Below are 17,944 nucleotides of genomic sequence, written 5' to 3'. Positions count from 1 at the left end.
GTTCTACAACATGTTCCTGTGCCCTACCATTTACTGAGTAAATCCTGCCCTGGTTTAACTTTCCAAAGTGCAACATCTCAAGGGCCTGTCCCACTTGACGATTTTTTTCGGCGACTGTCGGCGTCATATCAGTGTCGCCAAAAGAGTTTGAACATTTGTTTGTCATGTACATCAATGATCTGGATGAAGGTGTGGTAAATTGGATTAGTAAGTATGCAGATGATATCAAGATAGGGGTGTTGTGGATAATGAAGAGGATTTCCAAAGTCTACAGAGTGATTTAGGCCATTTGGAAGAATGGGCTGAAAGATGGCAGATGGAGTTTAATGCTGATAAATGTGAGGTGCTACACCTTGGCAGGACAAATCAAAATAGGACGTACATGGTAAATGGTAGGGCATTGAAGAATACAGTTGAACAGAGGATCTGGGAATAACCGTGCATAGTTCCTTGAAGGTGGAATCTCATATAGATAGGGTGGTAAAGAAAGCTTTTGGTATGCTAGCCTTTATAAATCAGAGCATTGAGTATAGAAGCTGAGATGTAATGTTAAAATTGTACAAGGCATTGGTGAGACCAAATCTGGAGTATGGTGTACAATTTTGGTCGCCCAATTATAGGAAGGATGTCAACAAAGTAGAGAGAGTACAGAGGAGATTTACTAGAATGTTGCCTGGGTTTCAACAACTAAGTTACAGAGATAGGTTGAATAAGTTAGGTCTTTATTCTCTGGAGCGCAGAAGGTTAAGGGGGAACTTGATAGAGGTCTTTAAAATGATGAGAGGGATAGACAGAGTTGATGTGGACCAGCTTTTCCCTTTGAGAATAGGGAAGATTCAAACAAGAGGACATGACTTTAGAATTAAGGGGCAGAAGTTTAGGGGTAACATGAGGGGGAACTTCTTTACTAAGAGAGTGGTAGCGGTGTGGAATGAGCTTCCAGTGGAAGTTGTGGAGGCAGGTTCGTTGGTATAATTTAAAAATAAATTGGATAGGCATATGGATGAGAAGGGAATGGAGGGTTATGGTATGAGTGCAGGCAGGTGGGACTAAGGGAAAAAAAGTTGTTCGGCACGGACTTGTAGGGCCGAGATGGTCTGTTTCCGTGCTGTAATTGTTATATGGTTATTGTTATATGGTTATTTCAAAATCCAGCGGCGACAAAAAAATGTTGCGACACTTGAAAAAACACCACGTGTCATACGTCGTCACGCCACTGTCGCATCATGCTGTGTCACGCCGCAAATTTTCCGGTGACCTGATCCGTCAGCCAAAGGAGCCGGCAGTCGCCGAAAAATTTGCCATGTGGGACAGGCCCTTAATGGTTTCTGAATTAAATTCTATCTGCCATTCCTTGGCCCAGTTCCCCAGTGGAATTAGAACCTGTTTTCATCTTAGATCATCCACTTCTCACTGCACCACCAACATTGTCATCTGAATTGTTAATATGAATGAGAAACAACAATTGACCCAGCACTGATCCCTGTGGAACACCATTACTCACAGGCCTCCAGTCTGGAAAACGGCCCTCCATTGCTACCTTCCTCCACCAATTTTGTATTAATCCGTTGGTTTTGTGAAAAGGGGATCTAGTTTTCAGAGTGTGAACTTTATGAAGATGAGCAACCTGAAAATTGATGTAAATTAAAAAACCTGTGAACTATTCCAATTCAGAATAATGTTTAGTTGTTAAATATTTAGCTCTCACACTTGCTAAGTGACAAGTTCTATGCAACAGTAATCCATTAGAATTTTTATGTAGGAAGGAACTGCAGGTTAGGTGAAGAATGGTTCCGACCCGAAATATCATCTACTCCTTCTTTCCAGAGATGCTGCCTGACCCGCTGAGTTACTCCAGCACGTTGTGTTTATCTTCAGTGTAAACCAGCATCTGCAGTTCCTTTCAACACGTTGAATTTGACTAGAATGTCTATAAATCTACTCGACGGGTGGTAGAGGGGAGGTTTGCGTGTGCCTGAGATATTGAGATGTTAACCGTGGGGAGCTGTGACAGGGGCGGGGTGACCTGTCGTGGGCAGGTCCAGGGGTAGGCTCCTGACCAAGATGGGGACATCATCGGTGGAACAGGCACAGGATGGTGTCTGGCCGGTAGGTGGAGACCATGACTACTGAGAAGGTGGAAGGAGGTTGAGGCAGGGAGAGCCTCCCCACCATGGTGGAATCCATGCCCTTGGACCCAGGTCCGTCTCTGTCAAGGACCATGTGGTGTTCTGTCCATGCAACAGTCTCCACTTGGTAAAATATGTCAAGCACTGGGGGGACATAAAGTCTATGGCTCCATGATTGGTATCTGCACCCATCTCACGACTCACAGGAAGGATCCACCAAGACGACAATCACACTTGACTTCCAGTCATTTCTCTTTGCGTCATTCATGTACCTTCTTTAATCCCCTCTTTAATAATGCATCGCACTTGTTAAACTATCCAGTGAACACTCAAATAGAGGATTTTTTAAATGACTATTGTCTGTGGTTTTATCCTGGTCCTGATTAATGTATTTATGACAGAGATTATACCACGCTGTGTAAAACACACACTATTGAGTCAGCTCCCATTATGCAAATCACAGACAAGTAGCAGTTTTCCCACACTGTTTATTTGTTAATGATGGGGTGTGGGTGGTGCTGACAATCACAGCACTGACTTCCCACCCGCTGCTGTCCGGGAGATGGTGCGAGCTTGCCTTGAGCCCTGTGGTCCTATGAGGAAGGTGCTCCCACCGTGGACTTGGGGGAGATCCCCGGTTTCATAATTTCATGTTATAGGAGCAGAATTAGGCCGTTCGGCCCATCCAGTCGACTTCGCCATTCAATCATGGCTAATCTATCTCTCCCTCTCAACCCCATTCTCCTGCCTTCTCCCCATAATCCTTGACAACCGCACTAGTCAAGAACTTGTCAGTCTCCATCTTTAAAATATCCATTGTTTTGGCCTGCATGGCCTACCGTGCAAATCCACAGATTCACCACCCTCTGACTGAAGAAATTCTGCCTCATTTCAACCTAATGACCTGGAGAAAACCCACGCAGTCACAGGGAGAATGCACAAACTCCGTACAGACAGCACCCGTAGTCAGGATTGAACCAGGTCTCTGGTGTTGTAAGGCAACAACTCTACCGCTGCGCCACCGTGCCACCCCTAACTTCAAAACGGATGATTTGAGAAACGAGATCAGGCACTGGAAGTGATGGGAAGCTCCAATCAGTGAACACATAGATACTGAGCACATGGGCAAGGAACCACACACAGTGCTAGAACATCACAATTGATCTTCATCTTACTAGTTTGCCACATGTCTTAGAAACATTGAGATATGGTTAAATAAATGGGAATATTTCAAAGTGAGTCAACGTAGGTTGGTTAGAGTATCAGGCCCGCTAGTTTATGAGGAAACAAAAGAACTGCAGATGTAGGTTCATGACAAAGGTTCTGAAGAAGGGTCCCCATCCAAAATATCACCATCCTTTTTCACCAGAGATGCTGCCTGACCCGCTGACTTTCACCAGCACGCTGTTCATGTTCATAAATGATAGGAGCAGAATTGACAATTTAGGAATCTTGCTTAGAACATGGAGCTGGAGGAACTCAGCAGGTCAGGCAGCATCTCTGGAGGACATTTCTCTGGCAGTTCATCCTTATACCCACCACACTGTGTGTGAAACCTACTCTTCAGGTCCCGTTTAATACTTTCCTCTCTCATCTTAAACCTATGCCCTCTGCTTTTAGATGGGTACCCTGAGGAAAAAAGGCAGTGACAATTAACCTTACCCATGTCCCTCAAGATTTTCTTAACCTCAAAAAGGTCACACCTTAGCTTCCTCTGTGCCAGGGAGAACAGTTATCCCAACTCTTTTACTCAGTACACCTTCTCATGAGGACAAGTCTGCCAGACCCACTCTTCTACGAAGGGCCTGTTTCCACGCTGTATCTCTAAACTAAACTAAACAGTACAGAAGATAGACACTGAATGCTGGAGTTACTCAGCAGGTCAGGCAGCATCGCTGGAGAGAAGGTGATGTTCTGGGTTCTAAACCTTCTTCTTACAGCACCAAAACAGGCCCTTCGGCCCACAGTGCCTGTGCCAAACATGATGCCAAGGTAAACTCATGTCTTCTGCCTGCACATCATCCATATCCCTTTGTTCCTTGGATTAATAGGAATTCATAGGAAAATTATGGAAATGTCAAACAACTATCTTGCATCTGATTTCACAATAAATGTTTAAAATATATTAAAAGTAGCTGGTAAGCAGGGGGTAAAATAGGATGTAAATTTAAAACAATTAATATCACTCCAGAAAGTAATACGCAATTTAAGACTGATAAATGTGCTGGATTTATTGACCTGTATCCGGGGATTCTGAAATAGGTGCAGGCAGAGATGGTGACGTTATGAATTTGCAAAATGTCCTGGATCATAGAATCCAGTTTATGGAAAATAATAAATGTAACATTGTTGTTTGAATGAAAGGAGACAGAAGACACAGAAAGTCAGCACACTAGTTATCAGTGCTGCAAACCATCCATTAAGTAATAACAGATCAGCTACAAGAGCTTAATTTGATTAATTTGATTAAGCACAGACAACATAGTTTTATGAAATGGACATTGTGTTTAACAAGTCTCTGATCCCTGCATATCCAGGTGTCTATACAAAAGCCTCTTAAACTCCACTATTGTATCTGCCCCCTGGCAGCGCGTTCCAGGCACCGACCACCCTCAAACGTGTCCTGCACATCTCCTTTAGATTTACCCCTCTCAGCTTAAAGCTCTGCCCCCTTGTCTTTGACATTTCCACACTGGGAGAAAGTTTTGACCCTCTGCAACACACTGCGTGTATACACACTAATGTACTGTATGTAACACACACATGTATTATGTAAATGTAGTGTTGGTGTTTTTTAATATTGGTTTTAAATGTATATATGTGGGGGGCGGGAAACCGTTTAAAATCTCTTCCCTGTCCGGGAGATCCGACCTTTTCCCTGTCGGGTCTCCGTTGCCGTTGGGGCCTGGCACTGTGGAGCGGCCTCCAACCTGAACGACCCGGGTGACCCGGGGAGACTGCGGAGCTGCGGACTGCTCACTATCGTGCGGCTGGCCGGCCTCGGAGCGTGGGGAGCGGTGGTGACTCGCTGCTGTGACTCGACTCCTGGGGCTCGGAGGCTCCAGCAACGCCACAGGTCCGGTGGACTGGGACATCGGGAGCTCGTGGGTCCGGGGGGAGAGAGACCGCTTCCCGGAGCTCCCGCAACGCGACTTCTCCAGCCCTTGTCGCGGGGTTGGAACGACCCAGAGCGGGGTCGTACATCGCCCGGCACGGCTTCATGGCCGTGGGACATTCCAGCGCCCGCCGGGGGCTCCAACTTCGAGACTTTTAGACTGTGAGCAGGGCTGTACATCGCCCCGCGTGGCCTAAAATGGCCGTGGGACTTATCATCGCCCGCCTGGGGCTTAGACATCGGGAGAGACATGAAGAGCAGGGGAGAGAAAAGACTTTGCCTTCCTTCACAGTGGGTCCACTGTGATGGATGTTTGTGTGAATTAAGTGTATATTGAGTGTATGTCTAGGAATTGTCTTTGTTTGTATGGCTGTGGAAACAGAATTCGTTTGAGCCTCACTGAGGTTCAAATGACAATAAAGGGTATTGTATTGTATTGTATTGTAATGCACTTTATACTAACTAACTGCAACATACTTGTATGTGAGTGGTAGAAGTTAGCTCACTCACAGCATTACAAACTGCCCAGACTACTACATGGAGTATTTAAGCATTGGGTGACATGGTACCAAGCGCTGAGAGGGGGGTAGTATAGAAGGACGTTGGGTCGAATGGCCTGTTTGCCCGCTGCCTGACCCCGAGTCTAATCACAGTCTTAAGACAGAGCTTCCGACAATTTTATTGACTACAGTTATGAAGATATATGGTAACAGAAGATAATCTAATTGAATGTTTCTATGTCATTGTTTTAAAATAGCCGTTAAAAACAAAATAAAACATGAAATAAAACCTTGTACTAGGTTCCCAATATGTCCACTAGTGCCGGTAGCTCTCCTACCCCCTGGCCCCACTCCTCCCCTTCCCCCATCATCCCACTCCCCCCATCCCCCACACTCCCAGAAGGCCCTCCAAGAATCAGCAGAGTTCCCCCCTCAGCATCCCCCAGGTATAGAGGGTACCTCGGGTGAGGGGTTGGCCCTTGGGCTGCACCAACCCATATTTGGTCCTGGTGCTCACATCAGTGTGGCCAGACCCAGGGCCAGATCACCGAGGAGTCGGAAGAAGGGTCTCAGCCCAAAACGTCACCTATTCCTTCTCTCCGGAGCCTGACGCGCTGAGTTACTCCAGCTGTTTGTGTCTATCAACAAGGAGTTGCTTTTAGTTTAGCTTAGTTTACTTTAGAGATACAGTATGGAAACAGGCCCTTCGGCCCATCGAGTCCATGCCGCCCAATGGTCCCCACACCCTAGCACTGTCCTACACACACTAGGGACAATTTACATCTTCACTAAGCCAATTAACCTACAACGTATATGTCTTTGGAATGTGGGAGAAAACTGGAGCTCCCGTGAAAATCCCACACAGGTCATTGGGAGAACGTGCAAAGTCCGTACAGACAGCATCCGTAGTCAGGATCAAACCCGGGTCTCTGGCGCTGTAAGGCAGCAACTCTACCGCTGCGCCACCGTGCTATCTGACCCAGATCAGTTCCGCTGACCTCTACCCCTCTCCACAGTTCCATGTCCAAGACCTGGAGACATGAGGTATTGCAGGTAATGGCACCTTTAAGGGCCGTCCCACTTGGGCGACCTAATCCGCAAGTCCAGAAGAGTGTCTTCGACCTTCAAGCTCGAGGGCACTCGCCTGGAAAGCCTCGCGCTGGATCGACCATCTGCGTTGAAACTGCGAGCTGGATCGATCGACCGACCGCACACACAAACACATCGCAAAGGCGGGGGCAAGGGAAAGCGGGGGAGCGCTGTCTGAAATTCACACTCACGATGAAGAGGGAGGTAAAATACGGCTGCACAGTGTACAGTAAATCCTTTAGAGGGGGGGGGGGTAGAAGGAGGGGAGAAGGGGGGAGAAGGGGGGGAGAAGGGGGGGGGGGAGAAGGGGGGGGGGGAGAAGGGGGGGGGGGTAGAAGGGGGGGAGAAGGGGGGGAGAGAGAAGGAGTGGAGACAATTTTAAGAAGTATAATAAAATTTAGCGGGCATTTTACCTACCGGTAGGTCTTCCTTGGTCCTGAAAACTCCGATGAGCCAATCAAAATGCCCAGTCAGTGAAGATTGCCTACGGCTGCCCTCAACTGCCTGTAGGTAAATAACGACCCCACTCCACTGCACTACGAGTTAAAAAGACCCATGCGGACCAAATTTTACTCGTGGAAAATTTTTCAACACGCTGATAATTTTTCCGCGAACTAGCTGAGACCAGGAGTATTCTGGAACTTCCCTCGAGCATGAAGGGGAGTTCCAGCAACCTCCAGGAACACGTGTCGACCATGCTGCGAGTTTGAAGGTGGAAGACACTCTTCTAAACGCAGATTAGGTCGCCCAAGTGGGACAGCCCCTTAAGTAAAACAATGCCCTGCTCCTCATCTCGGGGTAAAAGACTCAAAGTGCTGGAGGAACTCAGCAGGTCAGGCAGCATCTGCGGTGGGAATGGACAAGCGACATTTCAGGTCAGGACCCTTCTTCGGACTGATCGTAGTAAGGCGGAGAAAGTTGGGAAAGGGAGGTGAGGGTGGGATTAAGACTGGTGAGTGATAGGTGGCGAAACAAGGAACTGCAGGTGCTAGTTTACAAAGAAGGACACAAAGTGCTGCGATGGTTATAGGTGTGGAGGGGGGTTGATTGGGTTTAAGTTCATTATTTTCACCTGTACCGAGGTACTGTGAAATGCTTTGTTTTGCATGCTATCCAATCAAATCAGATAATATTATACATAAGTACAATCAAACCAAACTCGAGTACTATAGATGGTACTATAGAGTACTATACAAAAAGTTGGAATAACTCAGCGGGTCAAACAGCATCGCTGGGAGAAATGTATTGGTGACGTTTCGGGTTGGGACCCTTCTTCAGACCGAGAATCAGGTGAAAGGGAAATGAGAGATATCGAAGGCACATGGGACAAATGAAACATATGCAAAAAGCAACGATAATCAAGGAAATATGGAGCCCACAATGGTCCATTGTTGGCTGTGAGGTAGGTGATAACAATTTATACAGAGAGTAAAACACCACAGGACGACAGTGAAACTAGTGCGATGACTTGGGTGGGGTAGGGTACTATAGGTCAGGCAAAGAGAAAGAGTGCACATAAGGACAAAGGAGATTTTAAAAATGTGTCAGATAAGGAGAGGTAAAGCTCCAGGGAAGGATATCATCTCTTGTACAGCTTTCTCCCCCCCCCCCCCCCCCCCCCCCCCCAATGCAATCAGTCTGACCTGAAACATCACCTATCCATTCCCACCACAGATACTGTCTGGCCCACTGAGTTCCTCCAGCACTTTGTGTGTGTGTTTTCACCCTGAGATCAGGAGCAGGGCACTGTCTAGCAGCTAGAACTCGAGGAGCAGCCTCAGCAGGCACTGGGAGAGGGGATGCATCCTCGGATAGTTCCAGTGGACAGAGGAGAAGGGAAGGCAGGAGCACGGGGTCCACAGTGAGGAGGACCTCATTGAAACACCGAACAGTGGAAGGCCTGGATAGAGTGGATGTGGAGATGATGTTTCCACTGGTGGGAGAGTCTAGGACCAGAGGTCACAGCCTCACAATTAAAGACGTTCCTTTAGAATAAAGATGAGAATGAATTTTTTTTTAGTCAGAAGGTGGTGAATCTGTGGAGTTTTTCGCCAAACAAGGATATTTTAATGGATATTTTTAAGGCAAGGAAAGATAGAATTTTTCTGAAGAAGGGTCTCAATCTGAAACGTCACCCATTCGTTTTCTCCAGAGCTGCTGCCTGGCCCGCTGTTACTCCAGCATTTTGTGTCTATCTTCGATTTAAACCAGCGTCTGCAGTTCTTCCCTACACTTGATTGGTACGGATGTCAGGGGTTATGGGGTGGAGGCAGGAAGGAGAATGGGGTTGAGAGGGAAAGATAGATCAAACATTATTGAATAACAGAGTAGACGGTGGGCCGAACGGCCTAATTGCGCTCCTCTTACTTATGAATTGCCGTCTACGGCATACCGGGTGGGTGTGGGGGGAGCATTCTGACAGAATGGACGCACCTTGGAGCAGCGAGGGCCAGCGGGGGGGCGGCAGTAATGAGGCTGCATACCCGCCCGCCCTGACACCCACACCGGCGTGTGTCGGCTCCCCGGGGCGGCGCTACCTCTCCACGGCGTATGCAGAGAAACAGCGGGACATGACCACACACCGCCGGCATCTAGTGGAAACCCGGCGTGGTGCTAATGCGTCACAGCTGCACGGAATTCAAGCGCACACTGGCGGTCGGTCTCATTGTCCAGGTTGCAGGCGAGGCATCTGCTCACAAGCGAAGCGCCGGACCTTTGGCCCGTTTCCCTATCCTACCCCAGTCTCAATGACCCCGGCCGGCCGGCTGCAAGGACGGATTGTGTCCACAGGGGGCGGGGAATGTAATTGTACACAAACTCGGGAAAAGCCGCAGGCACCGAGCGGAGAATGAGCAGGGAGCTGAGAATTAGCCGCTCTGGAAATATGAGAAAGAATTCAATTTAATAAAACTCGTGTCATTGTGCGGCGGTCTGGCCTCAACTAGCGCCGTAAACAACCACCTTATTCCGGCCAACTCGCTCCGCTCCCGGCTAACGTCCCCCCCGGACCCCAGGCATCCCGCTGCTAGCTTTCTTGTGGGGGGGGGGGGGGGGTCGGGTGCCGGTGTAGGGGTGGGGGGGCAAGTGCGGATGGTGGGTGCGGGTGTAGAGGCGGGTGGGGGGGGGGGGTGCGGGTGTAGAGGCGGGTGGGGTGCGGGTGTTGGGTGCGGGTGTAGAGGCGGGTGGGGTGCGGGTGTTGGGTGCGGGTGTAGAGGCGGGTGGGGAGGGGGTGCGGGTGTAGAGGCGGGTGGGGGTGCGGGTGTTGGGTGCGGGTGCAAGGTTGTGGATGCGGGTGTTGGGTGCGGGTGTAGAGGCGGTGTTGGGTGCGGGTGCAGGGTTGTGGATGCGGGTGTTGGGTGCGGGTGCAGGGTTGTGGGTGCGGGTGTTGGGTTGTGGGTGCGGGTGTTGCGGGTGTGGGGTGCGGGTGCGGGTGTTGGGTGCGGGTGCAGGGTTGTGGGTGCGGGTGCAGGGTGTGGGGTGCGGGTGTTGGGTGCGGGTGTAGAGGCGGGTGGGGTGCAGGCGTTGGGTGGGGTGCAGGGTTGTGGGTGCGGGTGTTGGGTGCGGGTGTAGAGGCGGGTGGGGTGCGGGTGTTGGGTGCGGGTGCAAGGTTGTGGGTGCGGGTGTTGGGTGCGGGTGTAGAGGCGGGTGTTGGGTGCGGGTGCAGGGTTGTGGGTGCGGGTGTTGGGTGCGGGTGTAGAGGCGGGGTTTGGGTGCGGGTGCAGGGTTGTGGGTGCGGGTGTAGAGGCGGGTGGGGTGAGGGCGTGGGGGGGTGCGGGTGTTGGGTGCGGGTGCAGGGATGTGGGTGCGGGTGTTGGGTGCGGGTGTAGAGGCGGGTGGGGTGAGGGCGTGGGGGTGCGGTTGCAGGGTTGCGGGTGGGCGGGGGAACGCCCGCACTGACCAGTCCCGGCACTACTCCGACAGGGGCCCGCCCCGGGATCGGCCAGAGGCCGCGGCCTGCACACGAGAGCGGTGATCCTGGGCTCTGGCATAAAACACGCAGAGACGGTTCACTGGGACAGGACTGGAGACGTCTGGTCAACTCCAAGATCTGTCCCAGCTTACAGCCCAGAGCTGTAATTTGTAATTTGGTTCCCTAATTACATGTGACCCGTGCATCGTCCTACTCGTTCCACCGTGTGAGAAGGAACTGCAGATGTGGTTTACACCTAAAATGCTCAGTCTGATGAAACGTCTCGATCCGAAACGTCACCTATTCCTTCGCTCCATAGATGCTGCCTGACCCGCTGAGTTTCTCCAGCATTTTTGTCTATCACTGAGTTACTGCAGCACCTTGTGTTTGTCTACTAGTTCCACTGTTCGCATCCTTGAATCCCTTCGTTATCACCTCTTCCACAGCCAACAATGGGCCATTATGGGCTCCATCTTTTTTTGGTCATCCGTTGCCGGCTCCGATTAGTCCTGACCTTTTCCTGCATTCAGTTCCTTCCCCTCTACTTTCAGTCTGAAGAAGGGTCCCGACACGAAACGTGACCCATTCTTTGTCTCCAGAGATGCTGCCTGGCCCGCTGAGTTCCTCCAGCACATTGTGTCTATGTAAAACAGGACATGCTGGGAACACTGGGGGATCAGGCAGAACCTGCAGGAAGAGAATTAGAGTGTTCAAGAAGGAACTGCAGATGCTGGAAGATCGAAGGTACACAAAATTGCTGGAGAAACTCAGCGGGTGCAGCAGCATCTATGGAGCGAAGAAACTAGGCGACGTTTCGGGCCGAAACCCTTCTTCAGAATTAGAGTCATGTTATAGACCGAGTGACCATCTTGGTCCGAAGGGTCCCTGCCCGAAACGTCACCCATCCAGAAGGTTTAGCAGGGAGGCTTCGGACCAAGATGGGCAGAATGAGGCAATTCTGCCCATCAAGTCTACCCCGCCATTTAATCATGGCTGATCTACCTCCCTCAATTGCAAGAAAGGACATTCTTGCTATTGAGGGAGTGCAGCGTAGGTTACAAGGTTACTTCCCGGGATGGCGGAACTGTCATATGCTCTCCGTCCACATTCTGTATTTTTATTTCTATATTGCATTATTACTACGGACTGACGCTAACCTGCATTTCGTTGTACCCATACTTGTATTTGTGCAATGACATTAAAGTTGAATTGAATTGAATTGAGAGAATGGAGCGGCTGGGCTTGTTTGCTCTGGAATTTAGAAGGATGAGAGGGTATCTTATTGAAACATATACGATTATTAAAGGTTTGGACACGCTAGAGGCAGGAAACATGTTCCCGATGTTGGGGCAGTCCAGAACCAGGGGCCAAAGTTTAAGAACAAAGGGTAAGCCATTCAGAACGGAGATGAGGAAAGCCCTTTTCACACAGAGAGTTGCGAGTCTGTGGAATTCTCTGCCGCTGAGGGCGGTGGAGGCCGGTTCTCTGGATACTTTAAAGAAAGAGCTAGACAGGGCTCTTAACGATAGCGGAGTCAGTGGATATGGGGAGAAGGCAGGAACGGGGTACTGATTGGGGATGATCAGCCATGATCACATTGAATGGCGGTGCTGGCTCGACCTGCCTTCTCCCCATAACCCCTGACACCCGTACTACTAATCAAAGTTCTCCAGAGATGCCCATGATCCATTGAGTTGCTCCAGCACATTGAGTCTTTTTTTTGTAAACTGACGCCTGCAGTTCCTGGTGCCTCCAACCTTATTCACAACTGTTTCACTCTCCACAGATTCTGTCCGAACTACTGTGTGATTCCAGCATTCGTTTTTAGATAGAGCTCTTAAAGATAGCGGAGGCAGGTAGACATGGGGAGAAAGCAGGAACGGGGTACTGATTCTGGATGATCAGTCATGACCACATTGAATGGCGGTGCAGGCTCGAAGGGCCGAATGGCCTACTCCTGCACCTATTGCCTATTGTTTTTCTTATTTCAGATTTTGCCTGGCTTTCATTTAGTATCTGCAACAATCACCCCGCAGGAATAAACAAACGCACACACATTGCTGGAGTAACTCAGCGGGCCAGGCAGCATGTCTGGAGAACATGGATAGGTGGTGTTTCTGGGCGAGGCCCTTCTTAACTACTGTAATCTAATTTCTGGGGCTTGGGCAGCTTGCGGGTCCAAAGAGCAGCGGTAGAGTTGCTGCCTCGCAGCGCCAGAGACGCCGGGTATATCCTGACTACGTGTGCTGTCTGTACGGAGTTTGTACGTTCTCTCCGTGACCGCGTGGGTTATCTACGGGTGCTCCGGTTTCCTTCCACACTCCAAAGACGTGCAGGTTTGTAGGTTAATTCAGATTCAGATTCAGATTCAATTTTAATTGTCATTGTCAGTGTACAGTACAGAGACAACGAAATGTCGCTAGTGTACGTGATAATCGCTGCTTGGCGTGGACTCGGTGGGCCGATGGCCTATTTCCGTGCTGTAGCTCTAAACGAAAGTAAGAAGATTGCTGGAGGCAGGTCAACGCTGCCATTTGGATGGTATATGGGGTGGGTGGGCAGGGGACATAGATCACTCCTGGCGTCTCGCCCAGCTCTACTCTCCCCGCCTGTCACTGACAGATGTCAACACTGTCTGAAGAAGGGTCCTAACCCGAAACGTCGCCTGCCCATTCCTTCCACAAATGCTGCCTGCCCCGCTGACTTAATGCAGCACGTTGTATGAATGGATCCAGCATTCTTTAAACTCTGAGTAACTGCTGGCCCAGATAAACCGTATCCTGGGTGTAAGTAAAGTGAAGAGAGGAGATAGAATGGCCCATGAAAGATACTCCCCAACCCCCTTTGACTGCAGGAGTGCTGGGCAGTGATATACTGTAGCTCAAACAAGGAGAACGGATAAAGTATCCATGTGTAGGAAGGAACTGCAGATGTTGATTTCAACCGAAGATAGACAGACATAAAGTGCTGGAGTAACTCAGCGGGACAGGCAGCAACTCTGGAAAGAAGGAATGTCTCACGATTCGGGTCGAGTAAGAGTCGTGAATTCACGATGCAGCGGCATAAGACTTGTGCTCCAGATTCCAGCATCTGCCGCTCCTTCTGTCAGTATTGTGGTCTCGAGTAGGTCGCGGAGACAGGGTCATGTCTACACCCGCCCAGTTTATTTTAGTTTAGTTTAGTTTAGAGATACAGCGCGGAATCAGGACCTTCGGCTCACCGAATCCGCGCCGACCAGCGATCCCCGTCCCACTCCCCGTACACGAACATTCTACACGACATTAGGGACAATGTACAATCTTTACCGAAGTCAATTAACAGACAAACCTATACGTCTTTGGAATGTTAGGAGGAAACCGGAGCACCCGGCGAAAACCCATGCGGTCACAGGGAGAAAGTACAAACTCCACACAGACAGCACTTGTAGTCGGGATCGAACCCGGGTCTCTGGAGCTGTGAGGCAGCCACGCTACCGCTGCGCCACCGTGCCAACCGGGTCCCAAGACAGATGATCACACTGGAGTCTGTGGGGCCGCGCCGGACCCGGCCGTGTGAGGGGCGGATACAGATACAGACACAGAGGGGCGGACACATGGTTACTTGGATGGAGTGAGGCACAGCGGGCACTAGCTGGGTGACGGGATCAGATGTCGGACACGGATCTGTGGCTGCTCCACCCTCCCCAGTCACTGGGTCCCGTCCCTTCACTGCCCGCGCCCGTCACCGGCTAGGCCGTGACAATACATGATTACAATCATGTACATGTGTATATGGTGTATCTGTACCCCCGATTGTATTCATGTGTTGTCTTTTTGCTGACGGGTTAGCACGCAAAACAAGCATATCACTGTACCTCGTTACATGCGACAATAAACTAAACTTAAACTGTAGGCTGTTCCTGTACCTTACCTGCAGAAATACACAATGTATTCTAGTAAGATAGACACGACATGCTGGAGCAACTAAGCGGCACCGGCAGCGCCTCTGGAGAAAAGGAATGGGGGACGATTCCGGTCGAGACCCTTCTTCATAAATGGAAGCTTTCAGAACGCCACCCATTCCTTCTACCCAGAGATGCTGCCTGTGTTACTCCAGCGTTTTGTGTCTATCTTCGGTTTAAACCAACATCTGCAGTTCCTTCCTACCCAAGTATTCTAGTAACTCAACAAGTCAGAGGGTTACTCCAGCACTTTGTGTTTTGCTCAGGATCCCAGCATCTGCAGTTCCTTGTGTCTCCTCATCTGGAACAGTCGCTTCCTCGTCTCCTGTACTTTAGTTTTATTTGTCCTCTCTTGTTTACGCCTCTAATCGACACCCTTCCCCCAGTCCTCGCCCACCCGGCCCGACGGCACCACCACATACTGTCCGTCCAAACCCTACCTCCACTCATCTCCCTCGCATCCACCTGCCTCTGGCGGATTCAAGTCCTTGTCCGTCCCGCTCTCCGCTCTCCATTCATGCTCCCAACCAGACTGAACTCGTCTTTTCTCAATTCGGATTAAACATCAGTGGCCTGACCGTCACCACAGCCCCTGTCACCCCAGTCCCTGTCACCCCAGCCCCTGTCACCCCAGCCCCTGTCACCCCAGTCCCCAGTCCCTGTCACCCAGTCCCTGTCACCCCAGTCCCTGTCCCCCAGTGTCACCCAGTCCCTGTCACCCCAGCCCCACCCCAGTGTCACCCCAGTCCCTGTCACCCCACCCCAGCCCCTGTCACCCCAGTCCCTGTCACCCCAGCCACCGCAGCCCCTGTCACAACAGCCCCCGTCACCCCAGCCCCTGTCACCACAGCGCCTGTCACCTCAGCCCCTGTACTGGTGAACACCCGCGCGGTTCTGCCTCAGTGTTTGTGCGACTCCGTGGAACAGGCGCCCGCCGCGCCCGGGTAGACTCGGGGTTACACACTCCCGGGTTAGAGTCATAAGGTCATAAGGAATAGGAGTAGAATCAGGCCATTCGGCCCATCAAGCCTATTCCGCCATTCAATCAATCATGGCTGATCTATCTCTCCTTCCAAACCCCATTCTTCTGCCTTCTCCCCATAACCCCTGACCCGGGTACACACTCCCGGTGTAGAGTCTGGGTGTATGTAACAGACTCGCCCGGGGGAGGTCGGGTAAACGGGGAAGGAACAGCGCAGTGTGATTTTTGAAGAAAGTAAAACGCAGCCGCAGGTTCTGTGGACACGCATCTTAATTTGAACAATCCTTAGAGCACGGAGCGGAGGACCGTGTAAACATTGTAAATATGTTACTAAACCGGTGCTAGAACTCGTCGCAGGGCAGCTCCTGGCGGGGGGGGGGGGGGGGGGGGGCTACTGTGTCGCTGACGGCTCCTCTGACATTTCTGCAGGAAGTGCCCCCCTCCCCTCACCCCACTCACCCCCTCCTTCTCTCCCCTTCCCCCCCCCTTCTCTCCCCACTTCCCCTCACCCCCCTCCTTCCCTCCATTCTCTCCCCTCTCTCTCCCCTTCCCCCCTCCTCCCCCCTCTCGCCCCTCCTCCCCCACCATTCAATTCCCCTAAATATATGTTTTAATCCCCTCCACCCATTGACTCGTGGCTCTCAGTCACCTTACGCTCTCAGCCCCAGCTGGGCTCAGCTGCCGGTCGTATTAATGCAGACTCAATGAGTTATACACGATGCTGGAACCTAAACGACAACACAGAGAACTGGGGGATCTCAACGGGTCATTGTGTAGAAACGTCCACCCGCTCCACAGTCATTTTAACCCGGCTGCCGCTTACCGATTGTCTTGGAATCGGGATCACTGCATCCCCACCGCGACCCCTCAATTTTTCTGAGATCAAACGTGCAGGAAATATCAGCGAGAGACCGACCGGTCGACGGATTTTCACGAGAGAGGCTCCAGTCTCACAGGAGCGAAGAAGGGTCCCGCCCCGAACATCACACACTCACGTCCTCCACAGATGCTGCTTGGCCCGCTTCAGCACTTTGTGTTTAGCTGAATATTGCAGCATCTTGTCTCCAGTCCGGATACAAGTCCCTTTATTCCTCCCACTCCCCCCCCCCCCCCTCCCTCCCTCCACCCACCCCTCCAGGCCCCGCCCGCGGTATATGTGCGGAGCTGTAACGCCGCTACACTGCCCCTCCCACCACCACTACCCCCCCCCCCCCCCCCCGGCGAGGGAGCGCCCCCCGCAATCAGAGCTAGTTATCAGTGAACACGATCCATGCACTCGTCGACCACTCCCTCCCACCCATCACTCGTACCCGCAACACCCGCCCCTCAATCACCACTGCCTCACGACCTCTCCCCACACTGACCCACCCCACTCCACCACCCCACAGTCCCCCCGTCATCCACACCTGCAGCACCCACCTCATACACTCACCCCCTTCCCCTCGTCCCACCTCCCCCTCCCCTCACCATAGCCCGCAACTCCCCACCCATCTTAATCACCCCCGCCCCCCTCACCCATGCCCGCAACTCCCAATCCGCCCCCTCCCCACCCCACGGGCTACAGTGACTACCCGGCCGCTGGCCGCCGGCAGAGTCAGCTGTGGACCTGGTCTGTGGCGTCTGCCGGTACCCGCCCGGGGGCTGCGCCGGCTCATTTCACCTCCCCACCACCACCCCAAGCTCCACTCTGTTCCCCCATGCTCCCCTCCCAACCCCCACCCTCCCCTCCCCACTCCACCCTCCTCACCCTCCCCCCCTCCTCTCCTCCCGCCTCCTCCCTCCCCCCACCCCCACCCTTTCCTCTCCTCCCGCCGAGAGCGGAGACCCCCGGCACGGCGACTCCACCCAGCCCGGGGTCCGGGGTAACTTCAGCCGCTGTCCCTCCCGGCTTCCCCCGAGGTGAGGGGCTTCCCTGTTCCCCCGCTCCCTCCCCCCCCCCCCCCCCCCCCCCCGCTCCTTTAGCCCCACACTTACAGCGCGGCGGCCCCGTCACTCTGCGTCGGCCTCACTGCAAGGCGGCGGCGGCGGCGGCGGACAGCGAGCGAATCGGTAAAATGCTAGACAGTATCCGTGTGATGTCAGCTCTCCGCCGTCAGCCCGCACTCAGCAACGGCGGAGAGCTGTGACCCGCACCCCCACCCCCACCCCCACCCGGACCCCCACCCCCCCCGCACCCCCACCCCCACCCCCACCTGACAATGGTTGCAATGTTTGCCTAAAATTAATGCTTTACTACAACGATGAAATGAGCCATTCCCACTCATTACCTTTTGTGTGAC

At 52.0% G+C, this 17,944-nt stretch overlaps 1 protein-coding gene across 2 annotated transcripts in view; it reads right to left on the bottom strand.

Annotated features, from left to right (window-relative positions):
• Window positions 1–17,736, bottom strand: part of LOC129712462 (G protein-activated inward rectifier potassium channel 4-like) — a 74,861-nt gene extending 57,125 nt beyond the window's left edge. Inside the window, exon 1 of one of the 2 annotated variants that reach the window (XM_055660925.1) lies at window positions 17,640–17,736. The gene's annotated coding sequence lies outside the window, so the exon portion shown is untranslated. Of the gene's footprint in view, window positions 1–16,488; window positions 16,751–17,639 lie in introns of those variants that run through there. The other variant, XM_055660924.1, reaches the window with a different exon arrangement.
• Between the last annotated feature and the right edge of the window lie 208 nt (window positions 17,737–17,944).

This window comes from Leucoraja erinacea, chromosome 32 (assembly GCF_028641065.1).
Source record: "Leucoraja erinacea ecotype New England chromosome 32, Leri_hhj_1, whole genome shotgun sequence".
NCBI lineage: Eukaryota > Metazoa > Chordata > Chondrichthyes > Rajiformes > Rajidae > Leucoraja > Leucoraja erinaceus.
Note: the sequence above shows the minus strand (reverse complement) of the source record. Positions and strands in the feature narration are given on the sequence as shown.